This window comes from Panthera uncia, chromosome B4, assembly GCF_023721935.1.
Source record: "Panthera uncia isolate 11264 chromosome B4, Puncia_PCG_1.0, whole genome shotgun sequence".
NCBI classification, from domain to species: Eukaryota; Metazoa; Chordata; class Mammalia; order Carnivora; family Felidae; genus Panthera; species Panthera uncia.
Window position 1 is genome coordinate 109258195 of NC_064809.1, and position 25359 is coordinate 109283553.

The window sequence follows — 25359 nt, forward strand, 5'->3', positions numbered from 1 at the left end:
TGATGTACCCTTTCTTGGTGGAGTGTTTTGCAGGCATTGCTCCACTGTTTCTGGAATTTATAATTGCTGTGAAGATTTCTGAAGCCAACATAATTTCCTTCCTTTGCAAGTAACTTGATATATTTCTGTCTGGCTGTCCAATTCTTTCTATATTTGAAGTATTTAATAATTTTGCTAACATAAGACTGAGCATTAACTATGGTGGATCAATTTTCTTCTGTGATAGCACACTGTGCCCTTGCAACATAGAGATTCTAATCTATATTTAAAGAAGATTTGGGGGGCGCCTCAATCAGTTAAGCGTCCGACTTCGGCTCAGGTCACGATCTCGTGGTTTGTGAGTTCGAGCCCTATGTGGGGCTCTGTACTGACAGCTCAGAGCCTGGAGCCTGCTTCAGATTCCGTGTCTCCCACTCTCTCTGCCCTTCCCCCAGTCATGCTCTGTCTCTGTCTCTGAAAAATAAATAAACGTTAAAAAAATAAAAAAAAAATAAATAAAATTTCCCTAAATTATAACTTTAAATATTTGTTTTGTTAATTTTTTTAATTTTTCTTTTTGGACACTCCTTCTATGCAAATATCGTGTTTTCTCTGACAGTCTTCCATTTCTCCTGTTTTCTCTCTCCTATTTTTTTATCCTTTATTTTCCTTCATCTTGTTTGCTTTCTTACCTCTATGCCTTTTGCTGTATTTTTGCTGTGTCTGTTTCCCTTGATCATTCCAATTTTATATTGATTTCTAAACTCTTCTCTCCTAACTGGAACAGCAGGAGTGAGGTGGGTGCGGAGGGGGTTGGGCATGTAGCGGCACCAGGCGACAGAACGGTAGAAGATGAGTTTAAAGCATCAGCCAGGCAGTCGTCAGATCATGCCTTGGGCTATTGGCAAGGTGTTTGGACTTTATCCAAGTGTTACAGGCAATTATTTGTAGAGAAAATATGATAAAGAGGGAAAGCCTCTCTGAAGAAGGGTAGTTGAGCAGAGACCTAGTAGACATACAGGAACCATCTATAGAAGAGCCAGGGCAAAAACATTACTAGGCAGAGTGAATAACAAGCATGAAGATTTAAGAACAGAAAAAGATCGATATGTGAGGAACAGAAAGGAAGTCTGGATGGGTGGGACATGGGCAAGAGTGAAAAATGGTACCAGATGAGACAGGAGATCCACCTATGGATTGTGAAACCACAGCGAGATGGAGATACCAGTTAAGAGGTTATTGCTAGGGTCCATTTAGGGGACTGTGGCTTAGAGTAGATGATGACAGTAGAGGCGGACAGAAATGTCTGAAATGGCCAGAAATGGATCTGAAAGATACTGTGGAGGCTGAATTAATGGTACTGGCTAACAGTCTTGATAAGGAAAGAGAAATAAAGGGCTCAAAGATAATTCTTAGTATAGACATAAGGGTATCTGAAAATGAACCTGTTGTATGAATTGAGTTGAAAGAATTCAGCCTTAAACATTTGAGCTAATATGGTAGGAATGAAGATGGAGTAAGGTAGAGGTTATTAAAGGAACAAACTTTTATTAATTAACTGTGTGATAGACATTTCACATATGGCATCTTTTTTTAATGTGTATAATGTTCATTCATTCAGCAAGTATTGGAGTGCCAAAGTCTTAGGTACTGAAGATACAATGTAATTGAGGGGAAAACACCAAAATCTCAGATTCTTTACTCTCATGAAGTTTATAAACTGGTGGAGATTTACGTTCTCTATCACATATATTACGTAGGGATTATTTATCCTGTTTTCAGATGAAGACTCAAGGCTTAGGGTGCATACGTGATTTGTCCAATGTCATATGAATGGATACAGTCTAGATTTTACTGTAATCTTTATGACTTTAATGTACCTATTGATTCCTTTATTTCACATTGAAAATGCAATATCTAGGTAGGGACCTCGATAGCTATCCATATAAATTGATATTGATAATCTAGGAAATTGAAGATTTTTTTCTATGAGAGTGTTTTGAATTTTTTTCTTTGTTCATCCCTATTTGATTTAAATTGATATTTCAATTTGGCATTTGCAGTTACAGGATGCTGATAACAACGTTCTCAATTAGGACCAAAGAAGTGTGTCTAACACTCTGGAAAACACATCTCCCAACCTCCAAAGTGCCTGAGTTTATGTAAAACAGAGAGATATTCTTCGCTGTCAGGTTCCCTGCCTCTCACTTCACTCCCACAGCTGTGTGTTTGAATATTCAGAAGCAAGGTTGGAGGCAGGAGTCAATTATTTTGGGCGGGTTATATATCTGAGCTGTTTGCTCCGTGGTGGAGGCAAAACACAGTGTAAGTAAAAACAGAGGTTTCTGAAATGTTTGAGTTGCTATTCTGAAACTTCCAATACAAAACACGTTTCTAATGAATTATCTTAAATTAAAGTTTAATGGCCCCTAAATTGTATATAAAGTACTAGCACAAAAGCAGGCTGTGTGCAGATAAACATCATTAGTGTGTTAGTAGGAAAAGTTCTTTAGCTTCTATTTCCCTCTGGGTTTTCTAACAGCTCCGTGGGTCCTTTTCTGCCTAATGTGAATGCCAATGTGCTTTTCTTTCCGACTTCCCCAGTGAACCTCCTGTGTTAATAGCTGGATTTTGACTTGCCACTCCTGAAAAAAACAAAAGGGATCGTTCTTTGCTGACGCACAACTTCACCTGCCATCTGCACATGCTCACTCTGGCAGCTCCTCGTGATCCTTCAACTCGCAGGAAATCCTTAGAGGAATAAAAAGGACAGGCCCACCCCCACAGCAGAGTGAGCTCCCAGCTGAGTCACATCAGTGGGACGAACGCTGACACGTGTATTGACAAGCCTGTTTCATACTCAAGTGCCCCTGCAAATCAGCACATGGCTGCTTGGAAGCCGGGCAGTCCCCCACGCTGGGTGGGATTCTGCCTTCTCAACCGTTCTCCTAGTTGGAGTGGAAGCCTCCCTTTATCCAGCCAACCTTTCTGGAGAAAGTGGGGTGGATGAGAGGGGTGAAAGGGAGTACCGAGGCCTGGATGCCGAGAAGGCTACTGTAGGAACGTAGCCTTCTGGTCTGCTCACTGCTACCATCCACACCAGTCCACATGGCCACACCCTGAGTGGCCTGGTCCCAGAGCAGCTGTTTGGACGGCTTGTGTGGTCATACCACACCTCGGTAAGTGACGGCCTGCCAAACCCTGGGAAACTTGGAGTTTAGGTCAATTTCATGCTTTCCCATTAGGCCCTAGGAAGAAAGAAGGTGTAAAGTGACATGCCTTCACGGCAGCCAGTATAACTCTGGTTCAAACGTTTTCTATTTTCGACAGATTGCTTTTCTGACCAACTGCTTTTTATGAAGCCATTTTTCATATTAAATCCCAGTTGAAACAAAATAGGATATGCATAAAAAGTAAATAAATGGAAACTCTCAGTTCAAGAAAGTCTACAAATCACATTGTTTACTTAGCCAATTACATTAATATCATTTGACTTTCATATTTGTTTTACATAGAATGCTTTGAAATACCCAAGGATCCGTTTTCAAGTTGGAAATGGGTAATTAGAGGATTAGGGCTTTGGGCCTGGTCTTTTGGTATCAAACAGAACTGTGTGTTTCATGCCTGCTCTACCTCCTGCTCTATGATCCTGGGCAAGTTACCGAATTTCTCTAAGCTTCAGTTTCCTAATCTGGAGAATGGAGATCATTATTATACATCACCTGTCACATTATGTTGAGAGGACTAACTGAGATCATGTAAATAAAATGCTTGGCCCAGTGTCAGGCACATAAAAGGCTGTAAGTGAATGTCAGAGGTGATGTTGTTAATGAAGCTCACAACACCAGCTGTGATGAGTGTCATTTTGATTTGTGTCAACTTGACTGGTCCAAAGAATACCAGGATAGCTGGCAAAACATTTCTGGGCGTGTCTGTGAGGATGTTTCCAGAAGAGAGTAGCATTTGAATCAGTGGACTGGGTAAAGAAGGTTGCCTTTACCAATGTGAGTGGGCGTCTTCCCATGTGTTGAGGGCCTGAACAGAACACAAAGGTAAAGGAAGCAAGAATTTGCTCTCTGCTTGAGCTGGGACATCCATCTTCTCCTCTCCTCAGACATCTGTGCTTCTGGTTCTCGGGCCTGTGGATTCGGACCAAATTACACCACAGGCTTTCTTGGTTCTCTAGCTTACAGATGGCAGATTGTAGGACTTCTCAGCCTCAAAAATCATGTGAGCCAATATATATGAATTTTGGAGGCTGAGAAGTCCCAAGATATCTATATCTGTATCTATATCTATCCATATCCATTTTCAGCTACATATATGAATATATATATATATATATATATATATATATATATCCTATTGGTTCTATTTCTCTGGAGAATCCTAATGAACCACCACTATGCTGAATTTTCACCCTCTTATATAGATTGCTAACCACCAAGACAGCACAGGCTATCTAATTATTAGAATTAGGAATTTTGATCATTAGATAAACTTTAAAAAGAAAAAAATCCAACTACATCAAATGAGTATATAATGCCCTTCATACATGCATTTATAATGCAGCAAATGGATTTTAGCAAGGCTTTGATTGGTGTTCAAAGTAATTTTTAGTGAAAGACTCAAAGGTATGAAAGTTATTTCTTTTGTTAGGACCAACTTCAATTCAACAAACCAGGTGTGTGTGTGTGTGTGTGTGTGTGTGTGTGTGTGTGTGTGTGTTTTGCTTTATTCATACTGTGAATTTTTTTCTTGCAGCTGATTTGGACTAATGACTTAAAGAAGAGACAAGCTTCATGTAAGTGTGTGATTCTCAGCCACGTGTGGAATAGGGTAAGGGTGTCACATGATTATAGTTCTTAGGATGATTTTAATGTCAAAATAAGGAGTGCCTTCTCACTATTGCCATAATGAACACTGCTGGAATTCAGGAGGAATTTATAGAATAATTATTCATTAGATTTTAAAAATTCAAGCATAATTAACACACAGTGTTATAATAGTTTCAGATGTACAATGTAATGATTCAACAATTCTATACATTTCTCAGTGCTCATCAAGATAAGTATACCTTTAATCCCCTTTATCTATTTTCCCTATCCCTTTCACCCACCTCCCCTCTGGCATCCACCAATTTGTTCTCTGTGTTTAAGAGTCTGGTTTGTTTTTTATTTTTTTTAAGTAGACTCTACCCTCAATGTGGGGTTTGAACTCACGGTTCCTAGATCAAGGGTCTCATGCTCTACTAACTAAGCCAGCAAGGTACCCCTGTTTTTTTGTTTGTCTCTTTTTATTCTTCACTTGTTCATTTGTTTTGTTTCTTAAATTCCACATGTGAATGAAATCATATGGTATTTGTCTTTCTCTGGTTGACTTATTTTACTTAGCATTATACTCTTGAGGTCCATCCATGCTGTTGCAAATGGCAATATTTCATTATTTTTTATGCCTGAATAATATTTCATAATACATATATCTCCTTTATCCACTCATCTATCAAATGGGCACATGGGTTGCATCCATATTTTGGCTATTGTAAATAATGTTGCAATCAACATAGAGGTGCATATATCCTTTTGGGTTAGTGTTTTCATTTTCTTTGGGTAAACACCCAGTAGTGTTTGGAATTGCTGGATCATATGGTAATATGATAATTTTTGTATTGATTAGGGGAAAATTATCTAGTGTTTGAAAACTTAAGGCCATGGTATTTTACTGCATCTTATGATATCAAAGTGACCACTTATGAAACTTTTACTAGAAAAACTTCTTTTAAGTTTTTTTTTTTTTGTCCTTCTGTATATACTTCACATTTTTAATCCTCCTTGAACATTCCGAATTAGAAACTCATCCAAAAAGCTTGAAACTTGCATCTGAAAAAGTAGCTTCTTTGGAAAAAGAATGAAATCAAAGTTATTTAGCATCCATCTTGGTACCATAATTTGTAAGAGCTGATAAAATTCTCCTTCCTTTGGCTGAAACTCATCTCTTACTAGTTGAACAATACAGTATTAGTATCTTTGCTCTCTAAGAAACCCTATCTCCATTCTTTGTACTTTATTGGTATAAATCCATTCTGACTTTGGCATATTGCCAACTGGTTTGACATATGCACAAATCTCAGTGAAAGTACTGCAGGAACATTGGGAGATGTTTAAATTGTGTAACATCCACCAGTGGGTATTTCAGAATGTCTCCCAACTCTCAATTACTCTAGTGTTACTGACCAAGTCAGAAATTAATCATCTGCCATTTTTCATGTGATCACTTGCAAATAGACATTTTATGCTAATATGTTTCTGATAAAATTTGCCTGTCACTTTTTCCTCTAATAAATAAAAAAAAATCTTTTCAATTAAATGACTACTCAATGATGGGAGCTACCAGCCCATGAGGTAGAGCTACCCACAGAGGTAGTGCTTCATCTCTGTCACTGTTGTTCAGAGGCCAAGAAAACTTCATCATAGTGTTTGTAGAGAAGAATGTACCTGTAACACTGCTGGCCCAGTCTACCCGCAACGAATACTAGGGAGAGTTTCCAGGTTTGAGAAACACTAGCCATCACACAGTGGGCCAAAGTGCCTTTCAAATGGGGGGGCATAAATCACATATATGAATGGATAGGATTATTCTATTCTGCATATCCCCATAGCTTTTTTAAAAAGCTTATAGTTTACTATAACTCATTCCACTTTATAGTTAGGCATGTATACTTGTCTATCTTTTCTACTGGACCAGATTTCAAAATTCAAGACAGAACATGCCTTCCTTTATGTCTGCATCCCATGTATGGTTCAGTACAATATCTGGAGCTTTAATGATGTTCAGTAAGGGTCTGTCGACTGTGCAGGTGTTGAGGGGGCACTACCATCCCTTTGCCCTTTGCTTGGGACATGGCAGAAGTTAGACATTTCTTATAAGAGTCTCTTTATAAAAACCACTACCCCATATACAAACTTTTCTTCTTCATCTCTCCTGCAACTACCCTCTTTGAAGTCACTGTCAAGCTGCCATACTTGTCAGAGCATTCTGAACAATCAGATCAAATGCATTCACCCAAATCTGCCGTATTTTAGTGGAGTCAACCCTAAGATTCAGGGAAGGAAATGAAATCTATGGCTTATATAAGATACACGGGTAAAGAAGGATTCAGAAGTATACAGCAAGAGAAGGGAAAATTAGCTTTGCCAATCACCAGTTGGTTGATGAAGTCATTGAAGGTGAGAAACCAGTTAGAGAAGCAGAGAAACAGTAAAATCTTAAAATTGAGAGATGTAAAGACAGAAATCAAGAGACATTCAAACACACACACACACACACACACACACACACACGAGCATGCATACACACACACACACACACACACACACACACACACACACACACCAGCATTCTAGTTCCAGGGCTTAATCTGTGAACATATTCACTGACATGGCCTCTCTTCACGTTCTTTTTTAATCCAGCCTTTAAAAAAGAGATATTTCACTTGTAGTTTCTTTGCAGGAATATTTTGAAAATTATCTATGTAAAAAATAAAGATGCTGTCAAACACTATGAGCTCCTCAGAGATAGTAATCACCCACCTTCCCCATAGAAAGTGCTTACTTATAATTTTTATAAATTTTAGATAGCAGTAAGAGAGAATATCAGTCACTTATATGCCAGGTTAGTAGCTGGCAGCTGCCAGGTGAACTGCTCTTTTATTCTTTTAAGATTACAACCCCCCGCCCCCCCCCCAGCACTCCCACCTCTCCTATTTCCTGTGATTCTTGCTCCCAATGTTTGTTCCCAATGTTTATAGCAGCACTCTCAACAATAGCCAAATTATGGAAAGAGCCTAAATGTCCATCACCTGATGAATGGATAAAAAAGTTGTGGTTTATATATACAATGGAATACTACTTGGCAATGAGAAAGAATGAAATATGGCCTTTTGTAGCAATGTGGATGGAACTGGAGAGTGTTATGCTAAGTGAAATAAGTCATACAGAGAAAGACAGATACCATATGTTTTCACTCTTATGTGGATCCTGAGAAACTTAACAGAAGACCACAGGGGAGGGGAAGGGGGAAAAAAAGTTAGAGAGGGAGGGAGGCAAACGATAAGAGACTCTAAAAAACTGAGAATAAACTGAGGGTTGATTGGGGGGTGGGAGGGAGGGGAAAGTGGGTGATGGGCATTGAGGAGGGCACCTGTTGGGATGAGCACTGGGTGTTGTATGGAAACCAATTTGAAAATAAATTTCATATTAAAAATAAATAAATAAACATTAAAAAAATTAAAAAAAATACAGCACTATCGACAATAGCCAAATTATGGAAAAGCCCAAATGTCTATATACATATATACATATCTGTGTATATATATATGTCCATATATGTATATATAGTGGAATATTACTTGGTGATCAAAAAGAATGAAATCTCGCCATTGGCAACAATGTGGAGGAACTAGAGTGTGTTATGCTAAGCGAAATAAGTCAGTCAGAGAAAGATAAATATATTTTTTCACTTGCATGTCGAATTTAAGAAACAAATGAATATAGGGGAAGGGAAAGAAAAATCAGATAAAAAGAAATAGGGAGGCAAACCTTAAGAGACTCTTAATATAGAGAACAAACTGAGGGTTGCTGAAGGGGAAGTGGGCAGGGAATGGGCTAAATGGGTATTAAGGAGGGCACTCGTTGGGATGAGCACTGGGTGTTATATGTAAGTGATGAGTCACTAAATTCGAGTGCTGAAATAAAGTAACAATAATAATAAAAGAAAAAAATTATTAGACAAAAATTACTTTTTTTGTCTAATGAGGTGAGGGTAGGAGAAGGTCAGGTCAAAAGAGGAAAATAAATCTTTTATAATACGTATTTACAAGTAAAACACCTTTCAAGAAAGCTGTTTATTTAAGAATAAAAGGGCCCATGAACATCTATGAAATGTGAAGCTTGTGTAAATGAATCAACACTGAACTGTGGCTGCTCTGGCTAGGAGTTATCATCATGTGTAATGGAAAAAGAAATCCTATTGTTTGGAAATAGGATCTTATATGTGGTTTTAAAGATTTATAAGTACTTGTTCATAGGAAGAAAATGCTGGATTCATCTTAGAAATCTTATTTTGATCAATTTTATAATTTGTTAACATTTGTTACAGTTAACAGATATTCTATTTAAATAAAAACAAAGGAACGTGTGAGCATATACACAAAAAGCAGTAAATTCTGTAACGTAAAAATAGTGAAAATACCACCACATATTAGTCTTTGCTAGATTTTACCAAATAAATTTCACAATCTAAATGCTCTAAGACTATAATTCTTTGCAAGTAAATGATTCACTCTCCAACACTTATTTTAAGTGATCCTTCTATCACTATCAAAATATTTGGTGAAGCAAGTCAAATGATTTGGGGAGAAGTAATTTGTTACAGGTGTCATTTAGAAGTGGTGTGAAATCCCAACTGGAATACAGTGATCCATAATTAGTAATTGGGTATACTTTTTTTAATGAATGTGAAAAAGTCAAATTAGGGATTTTTTTCATCATCAGTTGACACATGGAATACTTCCTATGCATTCAAAAAGCAATTATGGATATCAGAATATGTCCCTGGGAGTCAGTCCATTTTCAACTTGACTATGACTTGCTATATCGACATCTTGTTACTGATCCGTTAATTCATGTTAATAATCCTGGCAGTGAGGTACTGAAATGTTCTCACTCATATACTTACACACACACAAATGCATACACCGACATACACACATCCTAAAAATCAAAGGCTCAAATATTTCCGAATCCGGCACCTTTCAGTTTAGGGTCCAGAATTATTCTCTGTACACAGGCCATCTGATTTTCACAATATGCCTGTGAAGTTGGAATTATAAATCTCATTCAATGGATGGAGTCAGAGATCCAAGAAGGAGCAGAGCTGAATTTGAACCGAGTTCCATTTCACTTAAAGCCTATGCTTTGTGGTTTCAGAACTGTGCCTCGAAAATAGGAGAGACGGTCATGCCCTATTTACTGGGACATTGTTTTTTTAGCCAAGTTTGTTATAAAGGGCATTTTTTTCTGAAGGAAACTCTACTTTGCCAAAGATTTATATTACACAATTTGAAACTGTTTACCAGTATATAAATTTTATGAGGGCTGGGACCATGTCTGGTGTTTTTTTGTTTTGTTTTGTTTTGTTTTTGTTTTCTAATGCATAGTATCTAGGAGACAGGAGGTATTCAATAACTATTTGTTAAATGAATTCACTATGGAAAATTTTTTTCTTGTAGATCTAATAAAAGCATAGTTCAGAATCCAGAAAATAATTTAGTGTACATTTTAGGTTCAAGAGAAAGTTTTTAATACAATGAATAATACTCAAATATGGTTACACAAAGTATTAGTAAAATTGTTTGCCATACTCTAAGCAATAAAGTATTTCTCATAATCAAATATAATATACATCAAGAATCTAGATATCATAAATACCTGCTTCATTGATTTCTCCTATTATAAAGTAGTTAAGCCTTATAAATTGAGCAATTTCAGTAAGTTTTCATCAGTTTCAGTTTATTGAACACATGTAACTTCAAATTCAGAATAAATTTCTTCATGCTTTGCTAACATTGAAACTTGCTGAATTTTTCTACTCTGGTAATATTTTATAACCTCCTTTAATCTCCTAGGTAATCACTGACGTTTACTTGGAATCCCATCTATTTTTATGTTATGCCACCTTCATTTTTCTGTAAGCATCTTAAATTCAGGAATACTGTTCATCATTGTATCTTTAGGGTTTAGTGTGGATCGGGCCTATTATACAGATTCAAGAAATTCCTGTGGAAAGAGAAGAAAAGAATGAGAGATGTAGTGGGAAGGTGGAGGAAAAGGGGGAGGGAAGGATGGAAGGAGAGAAAGAGAAAAAGAGAGTGAAGAGAGAAAGAAAGAAAATAGTAAATTAGTTCTTGGATTAGGAGAAATAAAGTCAAGGATCAACAATGCTGAATCCTTGCTTAGAAACAGAGAACTACTGCGACATCTACCAAGATGTTTACATGTTAAATAACTTTCCAGAGTATATGGATAGCCCATTGATAATTGCTACTTCTGACTAAGAATTGTATCCTTACTGATACTTCATACAGGATTTTTGAGCCTAGGGAGTGTTTGACATTTCACTACAACCCATTAATTGCAGGATGAACCAAATCATTCAGGTGACTGATAGCACAAGAATACATTTATTAATTAGTAGCAATATCCTCCAGATTCTCCAGGTTCTAGGGGACAGTAATTTTTTTACCAGTCCTATTTACATTAGTTTTGACTCATTATCATATTATACTCATACTATATGCAATTTAGTAATACTTTGTTCATGTGCATGTTAAGTAGTCATAGCTTTCCAAACCTGAACTCTGTTTCTTATAATGCTGATACTAGCAACTAGAAAGTTTTTTTGTTTTGTTTTGAAGATGGAATAAGACCAGAACACAGGATCTATGACAACCAGTTCTAAAATTGCCTACTAGTTAGAGAATCCTTCTACTCCTCAAAGTCAATCACTCAGGAAGCATTTATTGAACACCCAAAGGATGAATTATATAAGGCTCTTAAATAAGAATAATCTTCAGAACTATAGTATTCCAGCCAAATACTTATTTTTTATGTCATTCAGAAAAAGAGGCTTATGATGCCTTTCCAAACAGCTAATTAGAATACTTAACACCTATTCACCTTTTATCTAAAAATAAAATAAATTGAATGGGGAACTACTAAAGAGCTCTTCTCAAGTGCAGATTATGCAAATTTATTGTATTCTTATTCTTGGCCTCAGGGTGAAAACAAACAAAGCAAGAAATTATTGAAGAATCCCCTCCTTAAAAAAATACAAGTACTATGTAAATTTTACATCATTTGTTTATTCAAGAGTCATTTATTGAGTACCTATTATGTTGAATGAAGATGTAGGACAGGGACATTGAAGATTTCATAAAACTGTCTGATGCCTCTCTGAGGTGTGGTCATGTTTTTTAACATTTCTGTCCAAAGGGTGCTATGGGTTTTCCTAATACAGTGGAAGACCATCAGTCCCCTATTTCTTTCCATGTCTAGCCAACTACTTGAGCCTGTTACTGATTGCTTACCAAGTACAAGATGCTTTAAACATTCTTTTCTGAATCTTTAATCCATTCCAGTCTGGGGTCATCTGATTATTCCTAAACCAACCACAAAGTTTGATGTGTAGAGAAAAACAAATGGGTTGTAGTTTAAATTCCAGCTCTTTCACTAATTAAACTCTTGGTAAAATTACTTAACTCCTTTAAACTTTGTTTTTCTCATCTATAAAGTAGAACCTCTCCTTTTTTTCTCTCACAAGTTTGACTAGAGGATTACAATGAAATAAAGCATATAAAATACATAGTCCAATTCCTGCCACAAACTACTAACTTAGCAAATGGCTTTATCCTCCTGGCTCCTCCCTAAATGAGCCAAGGGGGTCTGGAGGAGAGGAAAACACAGGAGTGAGAAGGAGGGACACTACTAAAATCCCTGCTGTGGATTTGGAGTCACTGTCTCCAGTGACTCTGCACTTTGAGCAGTTATCCCTCTGCATCTTTGTTTACAAGAGCCAAATTATGGAAGCAGCCCAAGTGTCCATCAATAGATGAACGGATAAAGAAGATGTGGTACATATACTCAATGGAATGTTACTCAGCCATAAAGAGAGAATGAAATCTTGCCATTTGCAACAACATGGATGGATCTAGAGGGTATAATGCTACCTGAAATAAGTGAGTCAAAGAAAGACAAATACCATATGATTTCACTCATATGTGGAATTTAAGAAACAAAGAAAAAAAAAGAGACAAACCAAAAAACAGACTCTTAACTGTAGAAAACCAACTGATGGTTACCAGAGGGGAGATGGCTGGGGGATGTGTGTGAAATAGGTGAAGGGGATTAAGAGTACACTTATCTTGATGAGCACTGAGTAATGCATAGAATTGTTGAATCACTATATTGTACACCTGAAACTGATATAACACTGTATGTTAACTATACTGGAATTAAAATTTTTAAAATTAAAAAAATAATAAAATGAAAAAAAAGCAGTTATTCCTTAGTGAGGTTGATTATTAAAATCCTTTGGAGGGGTGTCTGGGTGGCTCAGTTGGTAAAGGGTCCGACTTCGGCTGAGGTCATGATCTCACAGTTCGCGAGCTGGAGCCCCGTGTCGGCTCTGTACTGACAGCTCAGAGCCTGGAGCCTGTTTCAGATTTTGTGTTCTCCCTCTTGCTCTCTGCCCCTCCCCGACTCTCTCTCTCTCTTCCTCTCTCTCTCTCTCTCTCTCTCTCTCTCTCTCTCTCTCAAATAAATAAACTACAACAACAAAAAAATCCTTTGGAAATGGGCCCGGGCCTCTATCTTATATTCTGATCTAAGATGGGCCTCAAACTCGGATTCTCATTCAGAAGGTTGTAATTAATGGAAGCCTAGAAATCCATGTTTTCATAATATTCTACATTTTGATGTCAAGCAAGGCTGGTAACTGCTGAACTAAGGTGATGTCAAAGACCATGTTGACAAGAAAGGACTGCACAACTCCCAAAGAGCTCATGCTTCTGGAACAAATCCTCAGGAATAAGTGAAACAGAAGCATATGTGATTTTTGTTACTGTGATAATTAATTTTATATGTCAACTTGGCTGGGACACAGATGTGCCCAGATATTTGGTTAAACATTATTCTAGGTATGTCTGTGAGGGTGTCTCTGGATGAGATTAACATTTGAATCAATAGATGAGCAAAGTGGTTTGTTCTCCCCAGTGTGGGTGGGCATCATTCAATCCCATGGAGGCCTGAAAAGCAGGGTTAGGGAAAATTTGCTTCCTCTGTTTTCAACTGAGACACTGGTCTGCACTCAGATTGGAACTTACACCAGTGGCTCTCCTGAGTCTCAGGCCTTGGGGCTTGAATGGTTGTAGAAAAGATGGACATTAGCTGGTAGAATTTAAGAGAACTGAGACCCATCTCAGAAGCTGAAGCTTGTAAGTGTAGGATTGGGAAATATGATGGGAGCCTAGAAGATGAGGTTCCCTGCTACCTTAAATGAAGAGGCTTCAAATAGCCTGGCATATCTTCATCTTATAGGTGGTAGAGATTCTATGGAGAGGGATAAAGTTAGGAGGAAAAACCACCAATATATTGGATCATGGCAGAGGAAGGAACAGCATGTGATAGTGAGCCCCTAGTAATTTGTCATTTAAAGAGATGATGGAGGTCTCCACTATTCCCATCATGGTGCTACAGAGAAATGAGGGGACTGTGTAGAGAAGACCCTGCTTTTGGCTCCCTCCCCACTTAGACTTACTCATCTAGTAGAGGTTACTTCACTTTATGAATTTCTTTTCAGTGAGTCTTTGAAGTCCTGCTGGGGTCATTTTTGACAACTCTCTTCCCTCCATGCCTTAGAAGAGCATCACATCCCAAAACGTTCTTAGTGAAACGGGTGCTCGTAGGTGTTGCATAGAAGGAGACTCTACTATCAACCAAGTTTGGGGAAACAGCGGGTTAACACAGAGAAAGAAAGTTCCTTTACAGCAGGTTTTCTCAGATCTTTTAACAAGTTAGTACACGTTGTGAATTTGTAAGAGACAAATATAATTTGAAGCATTTCCCCAAAACTTGTGACCCTCGTTGCTGTATTAGTAAGGATTCTCCTGGTTTTTAAGTGACAGAAACTGAGCTCCAACAGGCATAAGCCATAAAAGGAATTTATTGGCTCACAGAATTATGAAACCCAGGCATGGCTGAATCTGGAGGCCTCAAATGATGTCACCAGTGTCTGTCTTTCTCCATCTGTTGGCTCAACCTTCCTCTGGGTTGGCTTCATTCTCATGAACTCATTCTCTATGTGGTGGTCTCTGGCATCTCCAGGCTTACATTATACTTATAGTTACAAATTTCACTTTGGAAAAATCTCCACTACAGAATAGAACTTATTACAAGTGAATTGGTTTTTTTTTTAATTTAGAAGTATTTAAATCATAAGCAATTAAGTTACAATAATGAGATATAAAATGTAATTCCTGAAGACCTTGTTTTTATATAAAGGTCTTTTTAATCACAACCCATGGTATGGGTGCATACTGGTTTAAGATATCATGAAACTACCTAATTAAAGCTATCCCTCAGATGTAATAATGTATTTGAGAACTTGGTTTGCTTCCCAATTTCCTGACATTCTCCCACCCCAAATTAATGCTTTATAATTTACACAGTGTTTTCTTATTGCTTTCAGAGTCATGAGGGGTCACCTTTGGTTAAGGAAATACGTTATCTATCAACAAATTAAGGTGAACATATTTAATTTCTGACCATGAACCTATTTTAGATGAACTCTGTTAGAAAATTCCAGAAGATATACTCACTTAGAAACTCTCACTAGATGTCAACTTTTTAATTTTTTTTATTTTTTGAGAGAGTGCATGAGTGTGCCAGCGGGGGAGGGGCAAAGGGACAGGGAGGGAGAGAATCTTAAGCAGGCTCCAAACTCAGCATGGAGCCCGAGGTGCAGCTCTATCTTATGACTGAGATCACGACATGAGCAGAAATCAAGAGTTGGATACTTAACTAACTGAGCCACCCAGGCACCCCAGATGTCAACTTTATTGTAAATTTATGACTAGACTCCAAGATACATTTGACTGTGAATCATGGGATTCTTCATTAGCGTCCCCAATTGGTTTTAAATCATCAACATCACATCATGATACTGGCAGGAATTGCTGTATAGTCAATGTGAAAGAGGCTTCTCTTTAATTGGTCAACTAGTAATCATTTTCATTTTGAAATGCTTAATGGTAATGAGTTTATTTTTACATATGGCATATTTTGGGGATTTTGATTTTTCTAACCTAAGGAAATTATTTTAGCATGTTAGAAACTGAATTCCTTGGAGATGCTCATTTCACTTCCTGTATATTTACTGTGTCCTTATGGCCAGCTAGGAAGTGAACTATAATGAAAGCAAAATCATTTGGAATTTTTATAACTGATATCCTAAACACTTTTGTCAATCCATTCTATGATGCTACTTAATACTCACTAATGATAGTATCTTGAAAGATTTCAAGATTCTTCAGCAGTTTCTGAATCATTAAAAGAGATCATACTATGCCTAACAATAAAATAACTGGTTATTATTTATTTTATTGCTTGAAAACTAGTTGTCCACAGACATATGTGCACCTTCTTTCAATTGTTTGATATGAGATCACTCTGCAAGATAATAAAGTTCTAACAGAATTCTTAGTCCCAACCTTTTGAATAAAATGCATAAGTGTCCTTCTACATCAAGATCCTTTTAGGTAACAGCTAACATTAATTGATAAGTGCTCTATACAGATATCACATAAAAAAATTTTTTTAAACATTTATTCATTTTTGAGAGGCAGAGAGAGACAGAGTGTGAGTGGGGGAAGGGCAGAGGGAGAGGGAGACACAGAATCTGAAGCAGGCTCCAGGCTCTGAGCTGTCAGCACAGGGCCCAACGTGGCGCTTGAACTCATGGACCGCAAGATCATGACCTGAGCTGAAATCAGACACTTAACCTACTGAGCCACCCAGGCATCCCCAGATATCACATTTAAACCTCACAATGACTTTAGAAAAAAGGTAGCATTTCTTTAACCTCAATTTTACAGAGTTGGAAGCTGAGGCAGAGGGAAGTTAAGTGCCTAATACTACACAGTTTATAAATGGCAGAATTGGCAAGGCAATCCAACGCCAGAACCAGTGATAGTGACCACTGTTACTAGAATGATTGTTTCACCTGTGAGCAGAGTACTTGAAAACGTTACTTAAGGCACAACAACAAGGGGGACATTTGGATTTATCTCAAATGTATAAGAGTCTTACATTAAGGGCACTGGTGAACATGTGCACACACACACGCACGCACGCACGCACGCACAGGCCCACTCCGTAAGGATTGCCTGATGGCTCAGCACATTTTGGTTATTGCACGGCTTTTGTTTTCTTGTCTTGAGTTAAAAAGACTTTAACAAAGCTCCCATAAATAAGAGCCCAAGTAAATAAAAATCTCATATTTGTAGTGGTACACTAATAAGCTTAATAACAATAATCCACAAACATCTGCAATCATAAAATAAAAACTTCATTACCATTTCAATGCAGTCACTACAAATCCTCAGGTTAGCCAGTACACCAGCTGTGTCCTGTGTGCTTCACAACACAAACAGCAATTCATTCCAAATTACCACTCTCTGTTAGTGACTCTTGCTCCCTGGCTCCCGTCCCAAACACTCCTGCTGTTCAGGTCTATTGTTTCCCCCCCGCTAGAAGCCTTTTATTTCCTGGGAAAGCTTGAAGGACTGTCTCCATGAAAAACTAGGCTAATCTTCTAACTTCTGATCTCCCACTCTATGTCCTCCAATATTCTGGGCGCACTCAGCCTTCCTTTCTCTCTATCCAAGTGACATCGAATATACATTTCTAGAAGGTGTACAGAATACTTCACCCAAAGAATGAAATTAAAGGAGTTAACAAAGCTTATGCTATTTCATAGCTCTGTAAGATGAACTAGTTTGAGATTCAGATAATGAGCTTTAGTCTCTCTATAGGAGCTGTGGAGTTGAGAAAACTCCCTCTCCGTAATTCCTGCCATGGGCCTCTAAGTCATCAAATTCCATATAAAATTACAGAGGACTTCCCTCTGAGAGTTTATGGCCTCAGAACAGCAGGTTAAAAACCAGATTGGTGGAAAATGAAGGGTAGTCTTTTAGCCACATGTAACACATATCCCAGCTTATAGAAATTTTATACTACTTAAGAGATCATACTTAACAGGCAGTTTATTTTTATGCTGCAAAATACTTATCTATTCCTTTTCATCTGGAGCTGAAACTTTTTTGCAATTCTGAATACAATTGAAGAGAAGGACTGAGAGGGTATTTGATCTTAGCCCTACTGATCCGAGCTGTACTGATATATAAGATTTCAGGAAAACATTGTCTTTTGGATTAACTCTTCCACCGCACAAGCATCCACCGCACAAGCATAACCAAGAGATTCATTTCTTCTAGGATATGGAAATTCAAGTCTATTCACAGTCAAAATAGGGGTCATTTAAATACTTCCTCTATTTATAATTTCTAAAAGGATGCTAGAAAACATTGGGAGAAATGTACTTAAAAAATTATCTTCTGTTTTGTTGTTATAACCCAGTACCTTGTATAGATGACCTCACATTGTTTTCCTAGGGACCTGGGGATCTGTTCGTAAAGATTCTTCAAATCTTCATCGGGGAGCCTTTTATGGAGCAGGTGGGTAGCTTTCTGGAGCCACGGGCTTATATCAGAGACCATCTTCCCCTTGGAATATAGCAGCTGACTGAAAACGAAGTTAACCCTAATACCATGTACCACAGGTGTCTTGACTCTTTGATGTGCCTATTTTGACTCCATCAGTAAAAGAGGATTGCTCTGCTGGCTAACATAGAATATAACTCTGCAGAGATGAACCATGGCAGTCATTTATAACACCATACACCCTTTCCCAAGCAGCCTGTTATACAGATGAAACACTGTTTTTACATGGCATATTTACAAAGGCAAGAGGGAAGAGGGTAGAAAATCTGTCTGCAGGGTTCCATTGAACATTAAAGAGATAGCTATTGGGGAACACTTGTCCATAAACATGGTAATGGGCTCATTTTCACAGGTTGGATATTTCACAGATAGATCCCATCTCAGGGGCCACTTGGAAATCTTGACAAGAAATGTGCCACAAAGAAGTACAGGCATTGTGATATGAAGAATGGAAATGGGACACCCTGAAAAGCTGATTCATTTTAAACACGAAAGCCAAGGGTGAGTTAACCTATCACTTATTGCTCCTTTATAATCTTCTCTTTGGCAGCCAGCAAACGGTACTTGATGTATTTTTTCAAGATAGAAAAATAAAGTGACATCTGTTTATGGAATTCACCAGCAGGTCCACACATTGTGGGCTGTTTTAACAATTGGTTTCTAAAAATAGATTTAGGACAAATGTAAGCATTCTTTGGCATGGTTAGAGTCATCACAGACTGCCTACGTAATCAACTCCTGGCACCTGAATGCCTATTTTTAGGAGACCCGAAGGAGTGAGCTGTGGTCATTTTGGAGACATTTATGAGGCTCCAAGTAATTCATAGATGATGGATTTCCATTATGAATGCAAACTCTCAGAAACAAGATTCAACTTAAAGGAAACATTTTTGTCTGAAAGCACTACCTTAAACCTTGTTTCATCATTCCAGAGTATTGAATCATAATACACTATTGTGAATTTACTATGCTTACATAGATGGTTTGTATAGGCTGGGTTCAAAGTGCACCATTCTTAAAAGGGACTAGGAAACTTAATCAACTCTGAACACCAATAGTCAGGTGACAGTCATGCATCAGTGTCGGCATATGACAGGAGAAGTCAGATTCTGGGAGGCAAAACAACTTAGAACAGAGATCCAAGCACAATATTTGATGACTCCAACTTGTTGCAGACAATGACATTTAGTACCTTCTGTAGACGCAGGATAGAAATAGTAGGTATTTGGATAACTTTTTCTGGGATAGTTAGAATACCAAATCAAAAGCTTACAACTCCTTAAAGGAGACAAAATACTCAATCATACTCTTTAACAGGAGATTCTATCTATCTATCTATAAATCTATCTATCATCTATCATATATCTATCTTCCTCTCTAACTACCCATCTATCTACCTATGTACACATCTGTTTATACACACACACACACACACACACACACACACACATACACACACACACATAATATACAACATTTTTGTTTAGAAAATATCTGTGTACTTGAAATACATTAAATATCTCCATATGCATAGCATTGTCTAGGAATAGTACACAATAAACCAATCAAATAAAATCTATATTAATTGGAAATATATGCTTTAATTCAGACGACTAGATACTGTTACCCATAAAAGTAAATGAGACAATGGAACCCTTTTGGAAGAAATTCTTGATTTAAACAAGAAAACAATGTTGATATTTTATACAAGATAAGATTAGATTCATATGTCTTGTTTTTGTGGCAACCTCTAATAAGTCTTTAAATACTCTGATACTTGCTTCATCCTTTACTTTCCTCTCTTCACATTCTATCTTCACTTATATCCCTGATACTGGTGATTAAGACCCTCTGGACACTTTCATTCTGTCTTCTTGATCAGTAGATTTCTTTAGAGTGATCTCATTTTCCAAAGGCCAGCTAAGTTGTCCTATCATTAAAATGCCTTTTGATTTCTAGAGATGATTATTTCATTTTGAAAATCTTTCTCAACTTCTTGGGAGCTCAAGTGTTGACTACATTAACAATGTGGTAGAAAGAAAAATGTGTAGATATTAAACTTCTGCTAAAGATAATTTGGAATTTAGGGGTAAAGGCAGAAGTGGACACGGGGGTCAGAGGAATGGGATAATTAAAACCACTCTGATTAAATTCAGCCTATTGAAATATTTCAATGAAATGAGAATGATCATTCATGCCCTGAGGGAAAACTGCCATTCCCTTCTGGATGGAATTCCTATTTTTGAGAACTGCAAATTTGCTAAAGTGGTACATCTGTCCAAAATTAGCTTGTAAAATGCTTGCAATAAGCAACATCTCCAAATCATGGTCAAATGGCATTTTCTACAGATATTCCACGACAAAATATCTTATATAGGCTAAAGTACAGCTATCAAAATATCTTCTATTTCTTCATGGTTTTATTACCATGTTTTGCAAGTTTAATATCATATACTGAGCTGATATGAGCCAAAAAGCAATACATTTCTCTGTCTGGCAAGGATATCTAGCTTCTGTACTTCAGAACCAAAGGAAGCTGTCCTCAAAAATATGTGAGGTTTCTTCATCCAATAAAACATTGCTAATGCCATGGTTGATCACCTGCCTCAAAGTTTATCTCAGCAAGTCACATGAGCACTATTAAGTGCCCACAGCACACAAAACCCTTTATGGTAATGATTAAATGACACAATATTAGTTTAACAAAAACAGGAAAAAAATTTGAATACGGTGGGTGATACCTACTAAGAGTTCAATAACAGTTTCTTTCCTGACTCTTAATGGGTCGGGGGAGGTTGAGATGAAGAGAATAGGAAAAAGTTAAATGGTATTCAAGAAAATGCTATGTGGTTCTCAGTGTCAAGGATGGGGTAACACTGATCTGTCCCTTCTCTTTCAGATCCATTGATGAGTCAAGGTGCAGATTTACAACATGGCCAATTTGGTGTGGAGAAAGCAAAACTTGACTTCTCTCATGGGAACTGAATCCACAATCCTATCCTTTCTAGTCTTATATTCTAATAGAAATGAAGAACAATGCAAATGAATGGTGATTTTAGAAATCATCTTTAAATTTAATCCTTTGATGGACAAATTAGTGTGGTCCTCTCCCACCTATCAATAATACCTGAATAGCCTACTATGCTTTCATCTGGCAGAATCTGTTGGAAAGTTATTTGTGTTGTTTTTCCATTTATATAGTTCAAGGTAAATCCCAACAGTATTATAAACCATGGAAATTTTCAAGCCTACATAGCCCCTGATCTTTTCAATAGCCCCAAAGGGTCCTAGGCCCCTGTGAACTCAGACTCCAAGTAATTTGAGAAAGTCTCACTCTGTTCTGAAGATCTAAAGGCAGTAAATCAGTTGCTCTGGACCCTGTTGGGATTGAGTCTAATAAGGGAAGTTTCCTTATAAATAACAATGGGATTGATTAGTGGCCCAATAATAAAACCTTTTTTTCCCCCATAGATACGATGGATTTGGAGAGTGTAATGGATGAGTCTTTCCCCTTTCCCCTTGAACTGAGCTGATCTTGATGTGTTTGGCAGTTAGAATATGGTACAAATGATGCTGTGCATTGATACCTCTTGGGACGCTGTGACAAGTCCAAGGGGCATAGAAAGGATGTGGAGGAGAATCTATGTGCTTCAGCCAACAGCCCTGGCTGAGCGTCCAACACTGTATGAGTGAACATCTTGAGCTCTAGCCCACTCTGTCCTCTGGAGGGATGCAGCACCAGCGGACAGCACAGGGAGCAGAAGAACTGCCTAGCTGGGCCCTATTAACTCACAGTATCTTCAGGGATAAAATAATGATTGTAGTTGTTCTTTTTTTTTTTTTTTTTAATTTTTAAAAAATGTTTTTTATTTATTTTTGAGATAGAGAGAGACAGAGCATGAGCAGGGGAGGGGCAGAGAGAAAGGGAGACACAGAATCCAAAGCAGGCTCCAGGCTCTGCCTGAGCTGTCAGCACAGAGCCTGACTCAGGGTTCGAACTCATAAACCAAGAGATCGTGACCTGAGCTGAAGTCAGATGCTTAATCGACTGAGCCACCCAGGCACCCCTGATTGTAGTTGTTCTAAACCACTAAGTTTTAGGATGGTTTGTTATCTATCAAAACCCGTACAGACATTAATACTTTCTCCAAGTTTGTTTTGAGCCTAATGACACATATTTGTAGTAAGATGTCTAGCTGGGGATAGTACAACTTATAGAGAAGTTGAATCATTATGTTGGATACTTGAAACTAATGCAACATTGAGCCAAATATACTCAAAAAAAAAAAAAAGTTAAGCTAGCTGGAGGAATATCTATGTTTTTGAAATATTTTTTCTCAAAGGTAGCTGTTTTGAGTGGATAAAAAATCAAGACTGGGGCTGTGGTGGCAAAACCATTAAATCACTGGAAAAGGCATGAAGCCAAAGGTAAAGACGATGGCTAGTGCTGGGGAAGAGATATCTGTGTTGGGAGAAGGCTGCATTAGTATCATGTGGCCACTGTAACATGCCAGTGCCTCCCAGGGGAAGCTCTTGGACTTCAAAGTTCTGCCTAGATTTTTTTGAACTGCATGAGTAAATCTTCATTCTTTTATTATTTTCATATTGAATTAGAAGCTCTTTTACATAAATATAATTTTCCAGCATCTGTTGATTTTTTTGGACCATGAAATTTAGGAGGAAATTAAAAGCATGAAGGCTTGCATGGCATACTGCTGAGTTATGCAAGTTTGAAATAAAACTTTATCTAATTCTGTCACAAAAATCTGCTTTTTAGACATAAGGCCTGACAAGCTCACATTACTCACATTCACATTTGTGATTGCCACCTCACTCTCCTCCTGAGATGATTCTGTTTCTCACCAGTTTGATGGGCCAGTAGAAAATGCATTTGCCAATAGCCTGGGTCAGGTGCCAGCTGCTTTTGGGCTCCTTTGATTGCCATGTCCCTTCTGGAGAGAACAAGTTGCCAAGGAAGTAGCAGGAGTCAGAAATGAGTCAAGGTCAGGAGACAATAGCCATGGCATAAACCCTTGTGGAAATTAGCAGAGTTCACTGTAGGATGCAGGAATTAGGGACAAATCCAAGAATTTGACCAGAACCATTCAGGCTGGTGTTGAATTTTAGGGCTGTCAGTTCTCTACTTACCCCATGGCAGAGCAGCTAAATTCTTGGAGAAGGAACTGGCTTTCTTCTAGAAAGTGGTTATTTCTGTGCCCACTTAGGAGTAAGAGTGAAAGGCCAGATCTCAGCCATGGGGGCTGGTCTTTGGTGGAGGGCACTGAGCCAAAGGTACTGCCGCTAAAGTACTAGGTGACTGAAGGACAGGTAATAAAGGGAGGTGTGGAGCAGCAAGCCCATGGAAGCAGGCAGAGAGCAAGAATGCAACCAATCACAATGGGATGGCAACAGAGAGTTCAGGTTTGGGAAGCAGAGCTTAGAAAGATTCCTGGATGCAAACCGGTACAAATGGTGGGAGATTTTAAAATGTTGTCTGCAGTTAAATGTGCGGGAAAGGAGAGAGCAATAATAAACATCAGGAGGATCCTGCATTAAAAATCAAGAGGCCTGAAACACAGACCTGGTTTAGAAGCTAAGTCATTTCATACCAAGAAATAAATGACAAAATGACAGATGGTACAATCAAGTGGCTGTATGGTGCCCACAGTTGACTTTGTCCACTTACTACCAGAATATGTGCTGTGTTCCACATGGATGAGCTTCTGAGATGACTAGACTCTAGATTATGTATTCACAATTTAAACCGAGTCTCACCTTTGTTGTCATTGGAATTTTCCTATATCTAAGATCACATTTAGCTGTGACTCGCTGTGCTTCTTTTACTTCAGTCTTGAACTCATGAGTCAGAGTTTATTTTCATGGTTGGGCTGCCTGTCAACCTTCAGTCTATAAGAAACTATTGGAAAACCAGCTATCTGTGGTAATTGACATTAACAATGTGGGAGCAACTGCTGTTTTCACTCTGGACCTGGATTATTAGGTGTGGGGAACCAAAAGGAGGGCTACTATGAGTGTGGGCCACAGGTAGGGGTCTACCAAGACTGAGGGATCAGACTGAGTGTGTGGACCTCAACTCTTTCTCTTGGCCCTTAGGGTTAAGGGACTTGTTTGAGGGTGAAGAACTGTTCACCTTTTGCTACACAGCACACATGTCTGCAGAACAGAGACTCTGATGCGTCAGAGTTGGTTAACAGTTGCCCCCCGACAGACAGGGAACACAGAGGGCAATTGTTTTACAAGGACTAGGAAATATACCGTCCTGCAGAAGACATCACATAAACCTTGACAGTTACTTGTCCTCTGAGACCCCAGAAGTATTTTGCTTTTCCCTCCCAAATGCTGCATGGAGTGTTCTGGGATGCATGTTATAATGAAATAATAGAGTCCCATTTTCCTCTTCTCATCCATGGAGAAGAAAGAAAAATAGGCCCTGGACGCGGATTAAACTTTGCTTTTATAGTCAACAAATACATCATCACTCTTATCAACATTACTTCTGACTGAATTACTAAGAATCCTCATAATCATCACCACCATTATTGCAACTCCAGTTAAACGTACCTGCTTCATTCCAGGCACTGTGCCAAGTGCCAACATCACTGCGACTCACTGAATCCTCCCAAGAATGCTGTGAGCTTGTTATTACAGCCCCATCTCATATTTGAAGATTCTTTAGGCCAGTAGGTAAATGTAAAAATACTTAACAACCAGTCCCATAAGGTGATAGATCTGAAGTCACGCACAGATATCCTAGAGTTAACAGGTTGAAAATTAGCTCTTGTCTTTCCCCTTACTCTTTTCCTGGGTAAGATCAATTCTTTCCTCAAGTCTCAGTTTAACTATTACTTTTCCCAAGAGGCGTCTAACCCCTAAGGGCCTGGGGCTAGTGCTCCCTCTGCAAAGCCCTCATAATACTGTCCTTCTGAGTAAAGCTTTTCACACCTACAATAGCTCCCTTCCCATCT

The 25359-nt window shown here is 38.1% G+C and overlaps 1 long non-coding RNA gene across 1 annotated transcript; it reads right to left on the reverse strand.

Moving 5' to 3' along the window:
* Positions 1 to 2370: 2370 nt before the first annotated feature.
* LOC125919398 (uncharacterized) lies at positions 2371 to 23687 on the reverse strand. The gene is made up of 3 exons (XR_007456760.1): positions 23522 to 23687; positions 23182 to 23325; positions 2371 to 2624 (listed from the first exon to the last, which is right to left on the reverse strand). It is a non-coding gene; the product is annotated as an uncharacterized LOC125919398 (long non-coding RNA).
* Between the last annotated feature and the right edge of the window lie 1672 nt (positions 23688 to 25359).